At 44.4% G+C, this 18,052-nt stretch overlaps 1 pseudogene; it reads right to left on the bottom strand.

The window, feature by feature from the left end:
* Positions 1-2,415: 2,415 nt before the first annotated feature.
* Positions 2,416-17,303, bottom strand: LOC101580258 (annotated as a pseudogene).
* Positions 17,304-18,052: the final 749 nt, after the last annotated feature.

The following is an 18,052-nucleotide window of genomic DNA, read 5'->3' as shown; positions in this document are numbered from 1 at the left end:
TATATATATATATGCAGGATAATTTGGATAATTGTACTGCTGATCTCTGCTGGTCATTTGAAAGGAGTAGTTAATGCTTAAAACTTTTTCTGTTGTTGTTCTTATTTTTGTAGTGAGCCCTTTTTAGCCCTCGTCTCATCCAAAAAGCCATTATTCATATTTCCAAAGATACTTACTGGAATCTCACCAAGTCAATTCCATTCTACCACTCCCAGTGCAACCCATGGTGAAAGTAAAGACACTAAAATGTATTTATAATTATGGGGACCAAGAGGTCCTAAGTCCAGCCATGAACAAACATGGCTATCTGGAACAAAGAGACTGACCCAGGGCCACACCTGGATTTATTCAGTGGAGGAAGAATAGCTTGAGGAGGAATGACTGAGAATGGCGGGAAGTAGGTGAGAACTGTGAGCTGGGCTAGGTAGGAGGCCCACATCTACCTCTGCCATATGCAGAGAAGTATATGCACAGAAAGTAATTTGTATTATTCTATTGAGATATTATCTAATGTTTTGGGGGGTCCGGTGCTTCAGCTCTGATGTGTGATCTTTCAAGCCCCAGGAAGTCATAGCCTCTTTCTTGAGGTTGGATCCCGGCCAACAGCATGGAGCGCTGGCTCTTCGTCCTGTCTCAGCCCAGCTCACATTAAAGAGCAGCAGGTGTGGGTTATCAGGGAAACACGCATGCTGTCTTCAAAGACTACCACCAGCAGTATGGCATTAGGTATTCTAAGACCTTTTTTAGGGAAGGGTCTACAGGGTCTCACTATGTAGATTGGACTCGTAGTGATCCACCTGTGTTCAGGCTCCCAAGTGCTGGGATTACAAGCACAGCCACCACGCCCAGTCTCAATCTCAATCACCTTCTCAGCATGCCCAGGGGCGGGGCCCGCACAGCACACCAGGGATCAAACTCCCGGCTGCAGCATCTGCCTAAGCAGGAGCTTTAATTTTATGCAGCAACATTTCAGTGTAAGAAACCTGTCACATTCAGCACAAGCAAGAAAGACAGTTCAGGGAGCTGTGGAGATAGCTTAGTGGCCTAAGTGCCTGCCTGGCAAGCGCAAGGACCTGGGTTCAATCCCCGATACTGCATGCCCTGCTGACCCTAGACCCCCTGACACACTATGTGGACCCTGGAACTGGGTATGGTAGAGCACGCCTGTAATCCCAGTGCTGGGGAGGGTGACACAGGAGGATCAATATGAGTCCGAGCTGCACAGCAAGACCCTGTGCCAAATAAATTTTCAAAATTAATAATGAATAAAAAAGAAAGGCAGTTCATGAAACTCAAAAGCTTTTTTCAGGTCAAACTTGTATTTTCAACAAAAAATTTTACTACATCAAATAAATCTACTGCTTTATTTCTAGGCAACTATACCCAAGTTGTTTCTAAATTTTTTTTATTACTAATCGTGTATTGAAAGCAGTAAGAGGTTCCACAGCGCCAAATAAACCAGTCCTGAAGTTTCCCAAGGTAAATTTAACAGCTCCAGCTTCTTCAGTGTTTATCAAAATACAAAGGAAAAGAGTAGAAGTCGTCTTTTCTGATGGCAGATCGGACCCTTGCAGGCTGAGGGAGGAAGCTACTTCACACATGGAGGTGGGGGTGCTCCGGGACTGTGGTCTGGAGTGGACCAACCGACCCAGCTTGCACGTGCTCCTGTTGGTGAGACCCAGACTTTGACCAAAACAAGTGCCAAGTGGGCACTGGGAATAGGCTGCCACTCCAGCTGCACGCTGACCGAGGGGGAGGGTGGGCCCCGGACCCCTCAGAACCCTCCCGCTACCCCGAGGTGACCGTGTGGGCACAAGCACAAGCACAATGCTATGGAATGCAGGTGACCCAAAGACAGGTGGGCCACAGGGTCTCGGCTGTGACCGTGCCGTGGATGGCATTCCTTCGTCACCTCTCTGGAATTCCCAGAGGAACAGCTGAGCTGATGATCAGGCTGAATTGCCCCAGGAATATTCTCCCTTCTGTGTGTCCAAGTGTTCTGCTTACCTTGTAATTTTTACTATTTTTAATAATGCACTGAGTTTGGGATATACACCAACCACCAAGTGGACCCTGACACCAGTCTACAGCTCAGCGGCTCCTGGAGGCCAGGTGCCCTGCACCCAAATCCCTTCTCAGGACTAACAGTGAGGCGATTTTTTTCTTTACAGTAAAAAAGCTGAGTAATGTTACACAGGAGCACCAGAAACTGCCTCAGTGGAAACGGAAGCTCTTTACCTTAAATAAAAACCTGGCTGTAGGCTGCATCTGCTCACGGACAGCACGTTGCGTGAGCGCTGTGACCAACCCGTGGAGACAGCTTCTGGCACTCAAGACCACAGAGTCGCGACATTTGCCACATGAGCACAAAGTGGAGAGCAGAAAAGGAGGAAGTGAGGGGAAGGGGGTTCTGGTTCACTTCTGGCTCTGGAGCTGATTGGAGAGCCAGTCCTTCCTAGAGCCTGTCCCCACCGGTGGCGCAGGTGGCCTGAATGTACCAGCTCCTGTGGCGTGGAGAGTGCAGCCCCAGCTCATCTGTGACTTCAGCTACATTCATGGCATGGGGAGGTCCTGCTTATTGGCAGACACGAGGAGGACAGCGTCCCTGAGCTCGTCCTCAGCCGGCATCCTCATGAGCTCCTCACGGGCCTCGTTCACACTCTCTGTTGTTGCTGTCGACCACAAAACTCAAGCCTTGGTTGTTCTGGAAGTAGTGGTGCCACAGTGGCCAGATCTTGCCCTGTCCACCCACACCCCAAACGGTGAAGCTGATGTCCTTGTGTTCAGCAGTCTCCACAGTGAAACCTGTGGTAGGAATGGTGGTCACAACTTCACCAAGCTTCAGTTTATGAAGAATCGTCACCTTTCCAGCAGCATCCAAGCCCGCCATGAGAATGCACATTTGTTTTTTGCCAAAAAGACCCATGAAGAGGTTTGCAAAGATACTCCCCACACTTGTGGATGCGCGGAACGGACACTGGCCAGAGACCTCGGCGGTAGCTGCTCCGAGCCTAGCGTTGGTTTCGCTCCCGCCTGTTTCTAAATTATTATATTAGCAGTGCGTCCCGCCATGGATCTAAAAACTATAGAACTGTAGGTAATAAGTCCAAACTGCTATTCATCTTCAGAGTTATTTTTGGACAGATGAATTGAGGACACTCAGGAGTAACACCGTGTGCTACAAACGGGCGAGCATTGAGCCTCCCCACCAGCTCTGACAGGGCGATTTGTTACGCAGTTCCTACCTACGAAAGGCAAAAACAGTGAGTGAGCACTTCTGTTGCTGTGGTCGATGCGAGTTCTAAAACATCTGCTTCTTCATAACAGTACTTATGTTCTCAGGTGTCCAGGAGAAACAGAAGCCAAACAACTAAGACTCTTGGGCGGCTTCTCTGTACAACCTAAAAATGTCGGTAACACGAGAGTTCATTTTCCTATTTGTCAAACTGGTAGAGATTTAACAATTTCAATGACCCTCCGTAGGAAAGACTGATCTCAGGGACGGAGTTAAGCCCTACTGAGTTATGAATCAAGAGGAGTCTGCCGTCCCAGTTACACAGGAAAGGGACGTGGAACACTTGTGCTCAACCAAGACTTGTGTCCAAATCCAGAGGATCAGTGTCGTAAAGGAAAGCCTGCAGCAGAAGTCAGTGGCTGCGTCTAGGCCTTCAGTCTTGCTGGCTGGCAGAAGCGCTCCGAGTCCGCTGAGGTCCATTGCCTGTGATGTCAGGTGTCAGAAAATGAAGGTGCAGGGACCAGAACGCAGCATCCGGAGAACAGTGGAAGGCCAGCAGCTGCATAGGAGGCGAGGATCTTCTGGGCCCTGCATAGAAGCGGATGCACTCAAGAAACAGCAAAGAAGCCTGAGAACATAAAACTGTCTCGGTAAGCCCGGAGCACACACAACGAGGAGATTCTGGAATTAGAATCCCCCTGCTGCTGGTGTTACAGGCGGTGTCCCTCACCAATATCTGACTTGGCTCCGAGCGCCTCAGACTCCGAGGCTGACGCTGACAGGTAAACCTCCTGACAACCTGGTACTGCAGAAGATAGAAAGCAACCAATTAATAGCGCCTTCCTTCTGTCTAACTTGTGATGTTTCTTTTCCTTCAATCAAATTCTGCTAAAGAGATAGATGGAGGAATTTGAGGTGAAGGGAAAGACAGGAAAGTAGTGAGGCAATTCTTTATGAAGAGCCATTAGGGCTGGCCAAATAGCTCAGCAGATTAAAGCACCTGCAAGCAGGCACAGGGGCCGGGGTTTGATCCCCGCAGCCTGCCGTGCTGGCCCTGCCCCCAGGGCATGCTGAGATGGTGATTGAGACTGAGCGTGGTGGTGTGCGCCTGTAATCCCAGCTCTTGGAAGGCTGAAAACAGGAGAATCACTACAAGTCCGATCTAGTAGTGAGACCCTTCCCTAAAACACACCAAAAAAGAGCCGTTAAACAGCTCTAGTAAAATGACTAAACTAAGCTCAGGGTTATAAATATTAAGGAATCTCAGTCATTTTTCTTAACTTTTTAAACTTTTTTACTTTTAAAGAAAATTTAAAAAGCAATAAAAATGATAAAGAACTTCAAAACAAGATGATAGGAAACTAACAATGGTTATATTATCGCATACTGTTATCTTCAAAGTAGTTGCTCAGGTTAGCAGGTACAGGAATGCAAAATTTATCAAGCAATATAAGTACTACACAGGCACTATCAGCTCCTTTCAATGTAGTAATAGAAATTCCTGGCACAGTTATCTTGGCTATAGCCCTCCCTTCTTTTCTTCTTCCCCATCCTAATCATTTCTTCCTTTGGAGCAGTTTCTTTCCCTTTCACAATAGCTAGCATGCCTGAAATGCAGAAATTCACTTTCCTAGAGCCTATCAGTCACAGCACAATAACAACGAAGAGGCTTTCCTGCTTCCTAATCCAGTAAAAGACATCATTCCCTTAACTGATAATCTAAGAAAACTGGACTTCCGGAAATGGTAAGCAACCCAGGTGCCCAGGGATGTCTGCCCTACTTGGCAACAAATTTATTGGGATCTGTGTTCTTTTCTATGAACGGATGCGCCAGAACAACTCATGGCTTTTAAAAACATATCAGGTCCATACAGGCAAATATCCTTGATAAATTCATATGTAAAAAGTTCTGTACAGGATTCTGGCAAGCTAAATTCATCAGCATATTGAAGAACCACTTACCATATTCAAGTGGGAATCATCCCATGAATGCAAGTTGGCTTAACATACACCTACTCATACAGATGGTACATCACACTGATAGAATGAAGGACAAAATGATATGATCCCCTCAATAGATGCAGAAAAAACACCTAACGAAATTCAACATCCTTTCATGGTAAAAGTCCTCGGCCAATGACAGAAGAGGAGTGAACTATAACACAATAAAGGTCATGCAGGATAAACACAGCTGACACCAGCATCTGTGGTGAAGAGCTGAAAGCCTTTCCTCTGAGATCAAAAGCAGAACACATCTTTACACTCTTTATTCCCTTTAAAGTACAATGTGAAGACTATTTACGTGTCGTGCACACAGCATCAGGCATTGTCTAGTCTAAAGATTCCATACATCCAGAGACTTTGGTTAGGGAGGGGAGTCCAGGAACCAATTCCCCACGCTTGCTGAGGAAAGCTACCCCACATTTACAAACTAGAAAAATTCATATTACTAAAATGACCATGTTCCCCCAAGCAATCTATAGTCAATACAATCCTTATTAAAATTCCAATGACATTTTTCAAAGAAACAAATAAACAAAAAATACTCTAAAATTCATATGGAACCACAAAAGACCCCAAATAACCAAAACAATCATAAGCAAAATGAACAAAGCTGCATGTGTCACAATACCTAACTCAAAATATACTACGAATAACAGTAACCAAAATAGCATGATAGTGACATAAAATCAGCAAATCTCTTAGAAGAGTTTAAGTGTTCTCACCACCAAAACATTATAAGTGTGTGAAGTCATGTATGTGTTAGTTTGATTTAATCATTCCACAATGTATGTATGTTTTAAAACATGCTGTTAGGGATGGCCAAATAGCTCAGTGGATTAAAGCCCCTGCAAGCAGGGACAGTGGTTAGGGGTTCGATCCCCAGGCCTACCATGCCAGCCCTGTCCCTGGGGCATGCTGAGATGGCAATTAAGACTGGGCATAGTAGCACATGCCTATAATCCCAGCTCTTGGGAGGCTGTAAAAAGGTGGATTACTACAAATCTAATCTAGTAGTGAGACCCTGAACACCCTGTAGACCCTTCCCTAAAATACAAAAAAAGAAAAAGAAAGTGCAAAATATGCTGTTGTGTTTTGCATGTAGTTGTCCCCCCAAAACCTCATTCAGTTCTAGAGTTTGAGATTAATTCATGATCCAAGGCTGGGATTAAGTGTCTGAGTCCTGGTGGGATTATGGGTGTGAGTGCTACGCCCACCTGGAGCAGGTAGCCTGAGGGGAATAGAAGGAAAGGACAGAGGCTGGCTTCTGCCCCTGCTGCTCTGCTCCTGCCTTTTGCCTTTGTCCTTTGCTGTCTTTCTGCAACCATGAACAGCTGCCCTTGCCGTGTGCCCCTCTGCCTTGGAGCCAGCCAAGTATGGACTGAAATCTCAACTAATGTGAGCTCAAAAAACATTTCCTTCCTTCATTTTAGGTGTTGAGAATTTGTCCCAGTAATAAGAGAAGAGTAACTGAGATGCATGCTCTGCACCACAAATAAATACAATTTTTATTTTCAATTTTAAGCAAGATTTTTTTTTTTTTTTTCACCAAGGATCGAACTCAGGACTCACTTGCCAGGCAGGGACTTACACCACTGAGCTATCTCCTGGCCCTTTTATTTTCAATTCTAAACATTTAGCGACATTAACCAGTTAACAGTTTACCCTGAGCAACACATTTCTTTATGCCTGGATTATCCAAAGTCACTCTGGCAGGCGTCATTTCAAATAGCAGATTCTTTTGTATTGAATAAATTACATACATTATTATTTTTATATTTTCTGTTATCTTATTAATGTAAAACTATACAATTTTTGGTCATCCTGTTTTTGTTTTTCTTTTTCTTTTTTTAGCAGAACCAGTGATTGAACTCAGGCCCTTGTGCTTGCCGGGCAAGCACTTATTCTACTGAGCTATCTCCCCAGCCCCTATCATCCTGTATTTAAATCATTGGTCTGTTAAGTAGTTAAATAAATGAATGAATCTATATTTCATGGGTCCACTATATCTTCCAAAAGGAAAATAGCTGCATTGTAGAATTACCTGCGGTTCAGACAGCAGAAGCCCAGGCCTGTGTTTCAAAGATGTTGTGTTGCCAGGCCTATCCTTAAAATATGTCTGGATTTTTTGGGCCAGCGAGATACCTCAGCAGACTAAGCGCCTGCCTAGGCAGGCCCAGGGACCAGGCTTTGATCCCTGCACCACATGCCATGCAGGTCCTGCCTCCAGGCGCATTACACTGGAGACTGAGTCCGGGCGTGATGTCACACGCCTGTAATCCCAGTGCTGGGGAGACTGAAAACAAGAGGATCACCATGAGCCCGAGCTGGGTAGTGAGACCCTGTGCCAAAAACAAACAAACAAAAAAATCTGGAATGTGAATGGCGTCATTTGAAAACCCCAGCACTGGGCGCATTTCTTATAATGTAGCAGTCATAAAGATTTGTTCCTAAAACCAGCTAACGTTTTTCTAATTCCCAAATACAATGCCAAGACTTGAAGGGAAAGTACAAGTAGCAGAGGACATGTTGGGGTGAACCTAGCAGATTCAGGTCAATAGAGCCACAGCCCAGGTGACGCCTCACACAAACCCTAAGCAGTCAGATGAAGGAAAACGGCTTCCAGGAGAAACGCCAGCTTCAGAACCCAAACGGACTCGATCCCAGACAGGATAAGGCTGCATCCTACAGGCAGAGGGTGGAAAAGCTTCTGCTTCTCTTTCCCCTGCCAGGCCAGGCCGCATCAGGGCACCGCTGCACGTTCTCTGCCAGCTGCTACTGAGGAGCAACCGACGAGTTCCCAGCATGCCTCAACACTTGAGCAGGCAAGACTTGAGCAGGCAACTGCTGCGTGAAACGCACATCAGCTAGCACCATTTAAAAGTTCTTGGCAAAAGGAGAGATCGCTCAGTCTACCCCTGGGTTTATTATAACTTATGTGCTCGGCAAGGCCGATGGGAAAGCACGCGTTGGGAACACTGATAATTAAAAGCCAGGGTGAAAGCCTTACACAGGAGTTGTTGTAGTTGTTGTTGTTGCTGCTGCTGCTGCTGTTGCTGTTGTTGTTTCAAGGAAATGTCTCTACCTGAGAAACCTAGATGCCTCCTTTGTAGAAAAATAAAATGATAATATTAAAAAGGGGTGTTTCATATCTTAGTTGTATATTATTAGAATCCTGGCAAGTGGCTTCCTGGGAACGCTTTGACCTCTGCTCTCTGGAACAGGAGGCACCTGTAAGGCAGACCCCGCCTCAAACGAAATCCACATAAATGAAAGACAAATATGGATGGAATTAGGACTCACAATTCGCAACATATGTTGAGTAAGAGCCTTCTGTAGCCCTGTGGCCAGGAGACTCTGTGTTCCACTCTAAGGACCCCCTAGCCCCTGTCCATTGTTGCTCAGGCTTTTGGAAAGTTGTTTTTAAGATTCCCCCCCCCCCGGCTGTAACTGCAACAGGGTAATTTTAATTTATTGACTGGTTCAGAGATTGTAATCTGCTTCCCTGAGCTTCACTCTTGCCAAATCTTTTGGCAATGGAAAAATGTTTAATAGGTGCACAGAAATTGCTGAGAGGTGAACTTACTCTGGTACACTGGCTGGTATTGGATGTTCTTCCCATTATCCTAGCACTTGATGGCTGAAAACAATCCACTCTTTGTATATCACTCTAGAATACAGATGGTTCTCACACTGTAGTATTTTGGTCTCCTCCAGAGGGCTTGCTAAGGCATGGAATCTGGTACCCCTCCAGAGTTCTAGTTCTGTAGGTCTGATGTGCAGCAGGAGAAGGAGCACTTCTAGCAGGCTCTCTGGTGAGGCATGCTGCTCATCCAGAGACCATATTTTGATATCTACCACTTTAGAATATCCAAGCAGACTCTACAGACAATGTTAAGGATTGTGAATGATAACTTACTTATTATGAATGATAAATTACTTTTGCTTTTCCTTTCCACAAGTTAAGGTTATGGTGTAGGGATATTATAACTTTTAAGTGCAAAACATAAATTCGAGTAAAGCTTCCTTCCTGGATATTGTACGTGGCTCTCCAGATTTTAGACACGCAGAATTAAAACTGGGTGAAAAATGTTCGGGAAATCTGACGATGTCTCAAAGTACCTGTGCTAGCCCGCTGCAGCTCTAATGTGAATTTCATCGCACATTAGGACCCAAGTGTAAGAGAAAGATCATCAAGGAAAGTTGAATAAGAAAAAGGTTTAGCGGGGCTGGGGAAATAGCTCTACGGCCTAAGAGCCTGCCTGGCAAGCACAAAGACCCGAGTTCAATTCCCAGTACTGCATGCTGTGCTGGCCCCAGAACACCAGGCACACCGTGCTATCCACTGAAACCAGGCATAGTTGTGCTTGCCTATAATCCCAGTGCTGGGGAGGCTGAGACAGGAGGATCACTATGAGTCTGAATTGCATAGCAAAACCTTGTGCCAAATAAATAACTTTTTTTTAAAGGCTTAGGGGAGTTTATATTTTCCCTTACATTAAGTAAGATATACAAAGTGAATATTTTTCTGGTGCTGAAGAAACAAGATAAAAGCCAGAGACTTCAATGTAAAGGAATTTCATGGGCCTTTTTGGGACTAAAATATACTGATTGACAAGGGAATAAGAGAATACGAGGAATAGTCCAGTTTACTCTTTTCTTCTTGAACAGTTCAGATGAAAGCTTGTCTTGAAGATCCGCGGCTCAGCCTGCCCTGGGGGCAGGGCTGGCACGGCATGTGGTGCTGGGGATCGAACCGCAGTCCCTGCAGTCGCCTAAGCTTGCCCAAGCAGGCGCTTTAGACCACTGAGCTATTTTCCTGCTTATTTTTATGACATTGGTAATTCCTCTGATTATTGCTATTCGCTCCTGAGTTTTCCATTCTTTGGTTGTTGTTGGTCAACTGACTTACCTATTAAAAAATAATTCTAGGGCCGGCGAGATAGCTCAGTGGTCTAAAGCGCCTGCTTAGGCAAGCGTAGGTAGGCACAGGGGACTGCAGTTTGATCCTCGGTGCCACATGCCCTGCCAGCCCCACCCTCAAGGCGGACTGAGCCGCCAAAAAAAAGGATTCTAACCTCTTGGAAGCTGGGTGTTTTTAAGGCAAAACAGAGCAAAATTGAAAGCCAGGAGTCAAGAATGGCAGTGAGGACCAAAGTGATAGATGGCCCCAAAGAGAGGCCCGCACTCAGGGAAAACACCGTAGAACCTGGTCTCACCCCTGACCATTTCTTAGTCAATCTTTTGAGGGGCTTTTAAACTTTTTATGCAAGTAATCAACCCTCTTAGTTAGCACATCAAGGACTAAGAAATCCAGGAGAATCCATGGGCGGATTCTAGACACTAACGTGGGATGGGCCCGCATCTGGCTCAGAAGCAGCAGCGCCTGCCTGACAAGTGTGAGGTCCTGAGCTCGATTCCCAGGACTGCAAAAATAAAAAAAGAGGGAGGTGTGATCACAGCTGGGTTTTAGAAAGATGGACCTAAAACTTGAGTAACCAATCGGTTAAAGGACCTCTGCTGGAGGAAAACAGAGGCGGTAGGAAAAGGTTCTAATCATTCAGCAAGAAATAATGATTATCTAAAAAAGGAAAATGCCTACAGAAATAGATAGGAATAGGTGAATTCAAAGAAATCACAGAGCCTGGCTCGTGGTCTACCTGGGAGGACAGAAATTACTAATGGAGCTGGACAGAAAGCATCATAAACGTGCTTTCAAACTTTGGCCGGCTGATTATCACCTTTCACGACCTTTCCCCAAGGACCCTTGGCCAAGAGGATATTTTAAAATACATGAGAAGGCCTGGGGAGATGGCTCAGTGGAATAAGTGCTTCCCTGGCAAGCGCAAAGGTCTGAGTTCAATCCCTGGTTCCGCAACAAAACAAATAAATACGTGAGAATAAAACATGTAGCATGTTTAAAATAGAAATCACAGTTTTACTAATTCATGAACCTCAGTAAAAATAATACACGTAATATCAATGAGGATGACTAGATGTCCTAGTTCTCTGTTATCTATTTCTATTTCATTTCAATTCTCCTTGGACAGGGCTGGAGAGATAGCTCAGTGGTCTAAGGGCACGGACCTAGGTTCCATCCCTGGTACCGCATACAGGGCTGGCCTAGGACCCAGGCTTGGTGTTGCCTGCTGTAATCCCAGTGCTGGGGAGGCTGAGACAGGAGGATCACTATGAGTCCAAGCTGTATAGTGAGACCCTGTATCAAGTACATAAATAAATAAAAAAAATATTATTTTAAAAAATTCTCCTTGGTCAGTCTTGATTATGAATCAATTATTCCTCCCAAGTTAGTGAGAGGTTTCTTTGATACTGTAAAAGAAAACATGATTCATAAAAGAAAATGATATGTTAAGCTCCATCAAAATTAAGAATTTCTACTTTCACAAGAGTCATTAAATAAATGACAAAAGCCACAAACTGAGAGAAATATTTTCATATTACATATCTGATTACAAACTAGTATTCCAAATATGTATCTGTTGAAAGTTATAAAACAAAATAACAAAACAAACAACCCAATAAAAAATAAAAATAAAAATAATGAACAAATCTAACACCCCTAAAAGTAATCTCCCTTCTTGTCTCTTTTGGAAATGGTAGATATGTTTGTTATCTTGATTATTAATTTACACTTTCAACGAGGGTTTGTAGGCTTATTATACCTCAATAAAACCATTAAAAATAAAAAATTAATACCCACAGTATTGAGAATTTATAAGGAAGTGGAATGATAACTCAGTCTTTCCTACCTATAGAGGTCATTGCCTATTTTGGAACTAGTTATATACGTCTATTTACCTTCAAATATGAACAGAACATATAAGAAAAAGTCAAACTAAAAGTACAACATTAGGGCTGGCCAAATAGCTCAACGGATTAAAGCGTCTGCAAGTGGGCATAGGGACCAGGGGTTCAATCCCCAGGCCTGCTGGCCAACCCTACTCCTGGGGCACACTGAGATGGCCACTGAGACTGGGCGTGGTGGCATGCACCTGTAATCCCAGCTCTTGGGAGGCTGAAAACAGGCGGATCACTACGAGTACAATCTAGTAGTGAGAGCCTGAATAACTTGTAGACCTTTCCCTAAAATACAAAAGAAAAATTAAAAATAAAAGTACAAAACTAAGTAGGACAATCATTCATCCTGATGTGAAAACTCTAATTTACACCTTTATCTAGCGTAAGTATTAATAAAACAGCATTTCATTCACAAAAGTGTCCTCATTTAGAAATAAAGACAGTCATTGCATCCTTAGGCAACCTACAAAGATGTGCTCTCTTCCCAGATAGTCAAGGAAGAAAGTCCAATTTTAAACAGAACTCAAGTTTAGACTCCAGCCCCGCTAGGAAGATCTGTTAGCCAAGACAAAACTGATTCTCAGAACAGTACCGAATGAGTAAAGCAAACATACGTGAACTTGAAATAGAAAAATCAAAACATGTCCCATTTGGTCAGTATCCACTTGAACAACCAATAGCATTTCACTCATTCATTCACTCACTCACTCATTTATTCACTCACTCATTCATTCATTCATTCAGCGTCCACAGAGTGACAGGCACCAGGCTGAAGACTTGCAACACACATTCTGAATAAACAGTGTGGACAAAGAGCATGGTTGCGATTAGATCACCTTTGTAAGATGCACAGAGATAAGCCAGCTACTTTTTTTTTTCTTTTTTAATGTATTTAGTACAGGGTCTCACTACTAGATCGGACTCGTAGTGATCCTCCTATTTTCAGCCACCCAAATGCTGGGATTATAGGCTCGCGTGCCACCACGCCCAGTCTCAATTGCAGTCTCAGCGTGCCCCAGAGGCGAGGCCAGCACAGCATGCCAGGGATTGAACCCTGGCCACTGTGTTCTGCCTAAGCAGGTGCTTTAGTCTGCTGAGCTATCAGGCTGGCCCTGAGCCAGCTACTTTTAACAATGAGATTATTGCAGATGACAGAACATAAGCCTTCTGGGCAAGGGCAGAAATGTATGGTACAAGAGACATGCGCCCTCTCCTTTCCTGTCTACTAAGATGCTGCTTTGTTTTAGCAACATTAGGCACAAGTAAATGTTCACTGAAGAATTAATTAGTGAATTTTCAGCCAATACTGTTTTCCCCAATTACACCTTAGGTCAAGTTAACAATTCTACCAAAGGCAACCCTTGGGTCACTGTCAGGTCTATAGACAAAGGCAGTAAGAGTTGCAAATAAATGGTTCTGTTTCTTTTATCCTTCTAGGTAGTCTACGATAGATTTTGGAGGGGGGGCCAATTAAGGATACGTTGAAAAGATTGAAATTAGACTTAATTAAAGTACAGAAAGTATATTCAAATACTATTTCTTGCAGTTCGCGGTAGAGGTGGGGAAAGGTGCGCCTCCTGCACCAGGCTCTCCTCTCCGGATGAGTAGCTGAGCTCAGAGCCGCCAGGGCTTCCCTTAGCAAGCTGTGTTCCTGCCTCAATTATTGCTCATGACCTCCCCGTGTACAGCACCTAAGTTGCTAAATTAACGTTGATACTCCGAGTGCATCTGACAAAACGCTAGCCATGATGCTCTTAGATTTAAAATGTCAAAAGTCCATAGCTCTTGTCAAAAGTCTCACTTTCACTTAACTGAATCAGATATGAATACTAATATTAGAGGCAACAAATACAAAGATTTGGTCAACCCACTTGCAATACTGTCTGTTTTACTATAACATATATTCATTTAATGTGTAAGTATGGAAACCATAAATTAATTGGATGTTCTTCACGCAAGTCTTATTCATGATAATGGAGAAATACCAGACTCTAAAGAAAACATGGGGGCTGGGGAGATAGCTCAGCAGTCTAAGCGCCTGCTTGGCAAGTGCAAGGTCCCAAGTTCGATCCCTGGTGTGCTGGACCCAGAACCCCAGGAGCACCGTGCTGCCCCGGAACCCAGCATGGTGGCGCACACCTGCAATCCCACTGCTGGGGAAGCTGAGATAAGCAAGACCCTGTATCAAATAAATACAGAGAAAGAAGACAAGGGAGCCACTCTTTTCCCCTATGCAACCTCATTAATTTGGGGATACAAGTAGAGCTCATTTCTTTTTTTAACATTAATTTTATTGAGAAAGAAGTAGCAATGAGACAATTTCAAAACAGGTTAGTAAGACAGTTACAATAACTAATACATTGCATATTGTTGTCTTTGTAGTAGTTATTCATAGTACAAGATACAGACATGATACCTTCTCTAAACACTATTCAAAACTTTCTTCTCATTGAACTAAGAGAAAGTAGCTGTATATCTATGCTATTTTGTATATACAAATATATATGTCTTTTTCACTACAAAATGGTCTTTCATTTATATCTCCCTTTTTTGTTTACTTTTGTCAGAAATGGATGTTCCATTGCCATTCATATATTGTAGGTGCATGAATTCAGCAAAGTAATCTAATATAGTCCAGGAGTCCATAATAGTAGTGGGCTATCCGCAGGACTGGCAATGTCAGAAGTTATTGAGCCTTTTACAGCTCCGCATATTTATATGGCTTTACTTTTTACACCTCATTTTTATACTTTTCTGCTGGATTGTTAAGCCTGTTAAGGTCAGTGAGGACTCAGGACATAAAAGAACCTGTACTGTAACATTCTGTAACTCAGTGGTGTCCCAAAGTTTCTGATCAAGGAGATTATGGGGCCACAGAGGAAAGGGACTGCGAATGCAGAGTGTGCCTAAGAAGAGTCACATGGAGGGAAATCATTCTCTCAGGCTTTCATGGAGAGCAAATTGGTCAAGCAGTGGTCGAGACTCATCCACATGGCTGACACTGACAAAGGATCTACAAACTGCTGTACAGGATTTCATGGTAAATCCTGAGGGGATTTGACTGATCTTGTCAGATACAAAAGTTACATTTTTTGTTATATAGGTCTTGCTCTACCTTGAGCTCTTCATTTCTTAGGCGAATCTTATTACCATCCCTACAAGACGAATCACGTGACCAATGCACCAGCTCGCAGTGGTGGCGCGCCCACGATCCCTGCACTCTGGGAGGTGGAGGTGGGTGGGGTAACTGAAACTTTCAAACCCAAGCCCAGTAATGTACTAACTTGGCAAGACTCTCTATCTCAACATTAAAAAAAAAAAAAAAAATTTTAAAGCTGCAGCTATAGCTCCATGCCACAAAAGAAAAACAAAGGAGCAGGAAAAGATCTGATACAGAATTAGGGTAGCGGGAAGATAGCCAGGCCCCTCAGGGACCCCACACGCAGCCCTGTGCTTTTGGGGACCAGGGAAAGAGGCCATCGGGGTATCAGGAAAGTCAGGCGCAAGCGCTGAGGAGCACGACCGAGTTCTGCAGCCAAGATCCCTGCGTGGGCAGGCAGGGTTGCACACCCCACCTTTGGTTCAGAACCAAATAATTCTCAAGCAAAACTTAAATTAAGTGCTTCCCTGGCAAACGCAACGACCTGAGTTCAATCCCCGGTTCCAGAAAGAAAAAAAAAAAAAAAAAAAACTTAAATTACACGTTTCACAGCAATAAGAACCTGTGACTTCTCTGTTTCTCTGAACAATGCAGATTTGCTCGCGGCAGTTTAATCTCCATTTTTTCAGGACACCACTTGTGGTTTCAGAAAGTTAGGAGAAAGAAAAGGTGAGTCTAGGGTTAGATGTGGTAGTGGAAAAATATCTGGCCGGTATATTTCATGGAATGTTTTGCAATCAGTTTTTAAATCTCTGGAAAGCGAAGGCTGAAAAACTTTATAGAAATTAAGGAGTTGTTGGCAAGACCTGCTGCCTGAGACAGCTCAGTGGAAACAAGCGAACCCCGAGGAAGCTGCCGGGCTCGCCTCCTCCTCCGGCCGTCGGCTGCCACCTAGTGGACGGTCGCAGCTCGTCGCTAGCGCAGGCGTGAACTCTTCCCCGTGCTCCAAAGTGAATTGCAACGGATGAGCACGAAAATGTTCGTGGCAGAGGAGGCCCTTCTTCCCCAAACTTTTGAAAAACAGATCATTTTTTATGCTGACCTAAATCCAAATCCAATTCCCGCGAAGTGCAAACCCAAACAAAAGCACAGCAAAAAAGAACGGCAAGAACTTTTTATTGTTTTCACATATTTTTTTTTGTTGTTGTTTATTCAGTACATTATTTCGATCACAAATCACTTAAGCAAAAATTAGTCATCAAGAATCTCTAATGAAAAATTCTAAGAGGTTTTTTTGGGGGGAGGGGGCAGCTGGATACAGAGTCTTGCAGCTCAGGCTCATAGTGATCTTCCTGTCTCAGCCTCCCCAGCGCTGGGATTACAGGCGTGCACCACCTCTCCGGGTTTCAGTAGCCTGCACTGCATGCATAGGGGTTCCAGGGCAAAGTGACAAACAGTACTGTGACTCGAACCCGGGTCCTTGTGCAGGGGCTTATGCCACTGAGCTATCTTCCGAGCCCTAAGGGTAATCTTAAAAGAGAGAGAAATGTGGACTATTAGACTTACAATGTAAGGGCCAGCGAGATAGCTCAGCACACTAAGTGCCCGCTTAGGCAAGCACAGGGACCAGGATTCGATCCCCAGCACCACATGTCGCACCAGAACCACCCCTGGGTACCATGAGCTGGCCACCGAGTCCGGGAGTGGTGGCTCATGCCTATAATCCCAGCGCTGGGGAGGCTGAGACAGGAGGGTCACTATGAGCCGCGGAGTGAGACCCTGTACAAAATACATAAATTTAAAAATAAAAGTAGAACAATAGACTTACTATGTAGTTGGTAAGAAACACACCAAATGAAACAATCAGATAACTTAGGTGCTCCAACAGAAAGAGAAATATGTGAGGACAGGAATAGCCAGGAGATGTTTAATAATGACACTTGAGGTGTGTTTTAAGCATGTTTTGAAACCAAAGGGCAGACACCTGGGCCTGACGCCAGTGCACACGGTTTTTCGCGTGTGTGGAGGAAGATGGATCTGTAATAAAGTGGACTCACGTGAGCAGCCGTCCCAGTGAATCAGGCCCTGTTCTAGGCTGATCAGGCATTGCTTGGGCAGCATCTTCACCACCGTGACCTTTGCGACCATGACGACCTTATGACTCCCGGGACCGTTCCTACGACCACGGAGCTCTTCCAACCCTCCTCATCTGTTCTCGGTTGAACCACTACTAGCTGTAAATGAAAGCAAATCGCTGTGATTGCACTCTAAGCATGCGCTCAGAAACCCTGCTGCTCACTAAAGAAAAAAAACTTCTGCGTGCCAGGCTCTTGAAATATCTGGGAAGGGAGGGCGCAGGAAGGTCCAGAGCGCGGTGCATTAGGGAATTTCCCCTCCCCCTCCAGCTGTTCCTTCTTACATAGGCTTGGAAGAGTGGGGTCGCTCCCTGGGAAACCAGTGTGGGGCCCCCCATCTCATCGAGCACTCATCAATATTTTCATTTCTCTCAGTCTGTTATTAGACTTTTTTGTTTTGGTTTTTTGTGGATGGCTCAGCCCACCCTGTGGGCTGGCGCAGCAAGTGATGCTGGGTTGGAACCGCGGTCCCTGCACGCTTGCCTAAGCTTGCCTAAGCTGGCGCTTTAGACCGCTGAGCTATCTCGCCGGCTTTGTTGCTACTTAAAATAAGGGCGTTATCTCTCTTTTACACGAATTGCAATGTGCTTTATATTTTCATGCAATTCTTGGTTCTAGAATTTTCTTCAGTTTTCATCTGCCTATTTGTTGACTTTGGAGCCTTATCTGTTTACAGGACGTATATAATAACTGATGTTGCATCTGCCGCACACTACACACTCCTTTTTATGCTCTTTCATGTAATCACGACAAAAGCTCTAG

Source organism: Octodon degus, unplaced genomic scaffold (genome assembly GCF_000260255.1).
Source record: "Octodon degus isolate 3935 unplaced genomic scaffold, OctDeg1.0 scaffold00001, whole genome shotgun sequence".
Classification (NCBI taxonomy): domain Eukaryota; kingdom Metazoa; phylum Chordata; class Mammalia; order Rodentia; family Octodontidae; genus Octodon; species Octodon degus.
The sequence above is the reverse complement of the archived record's forward strand: the minus strand, read 5'-3'. Positions and strand labels throughout refer to the sequence as shown.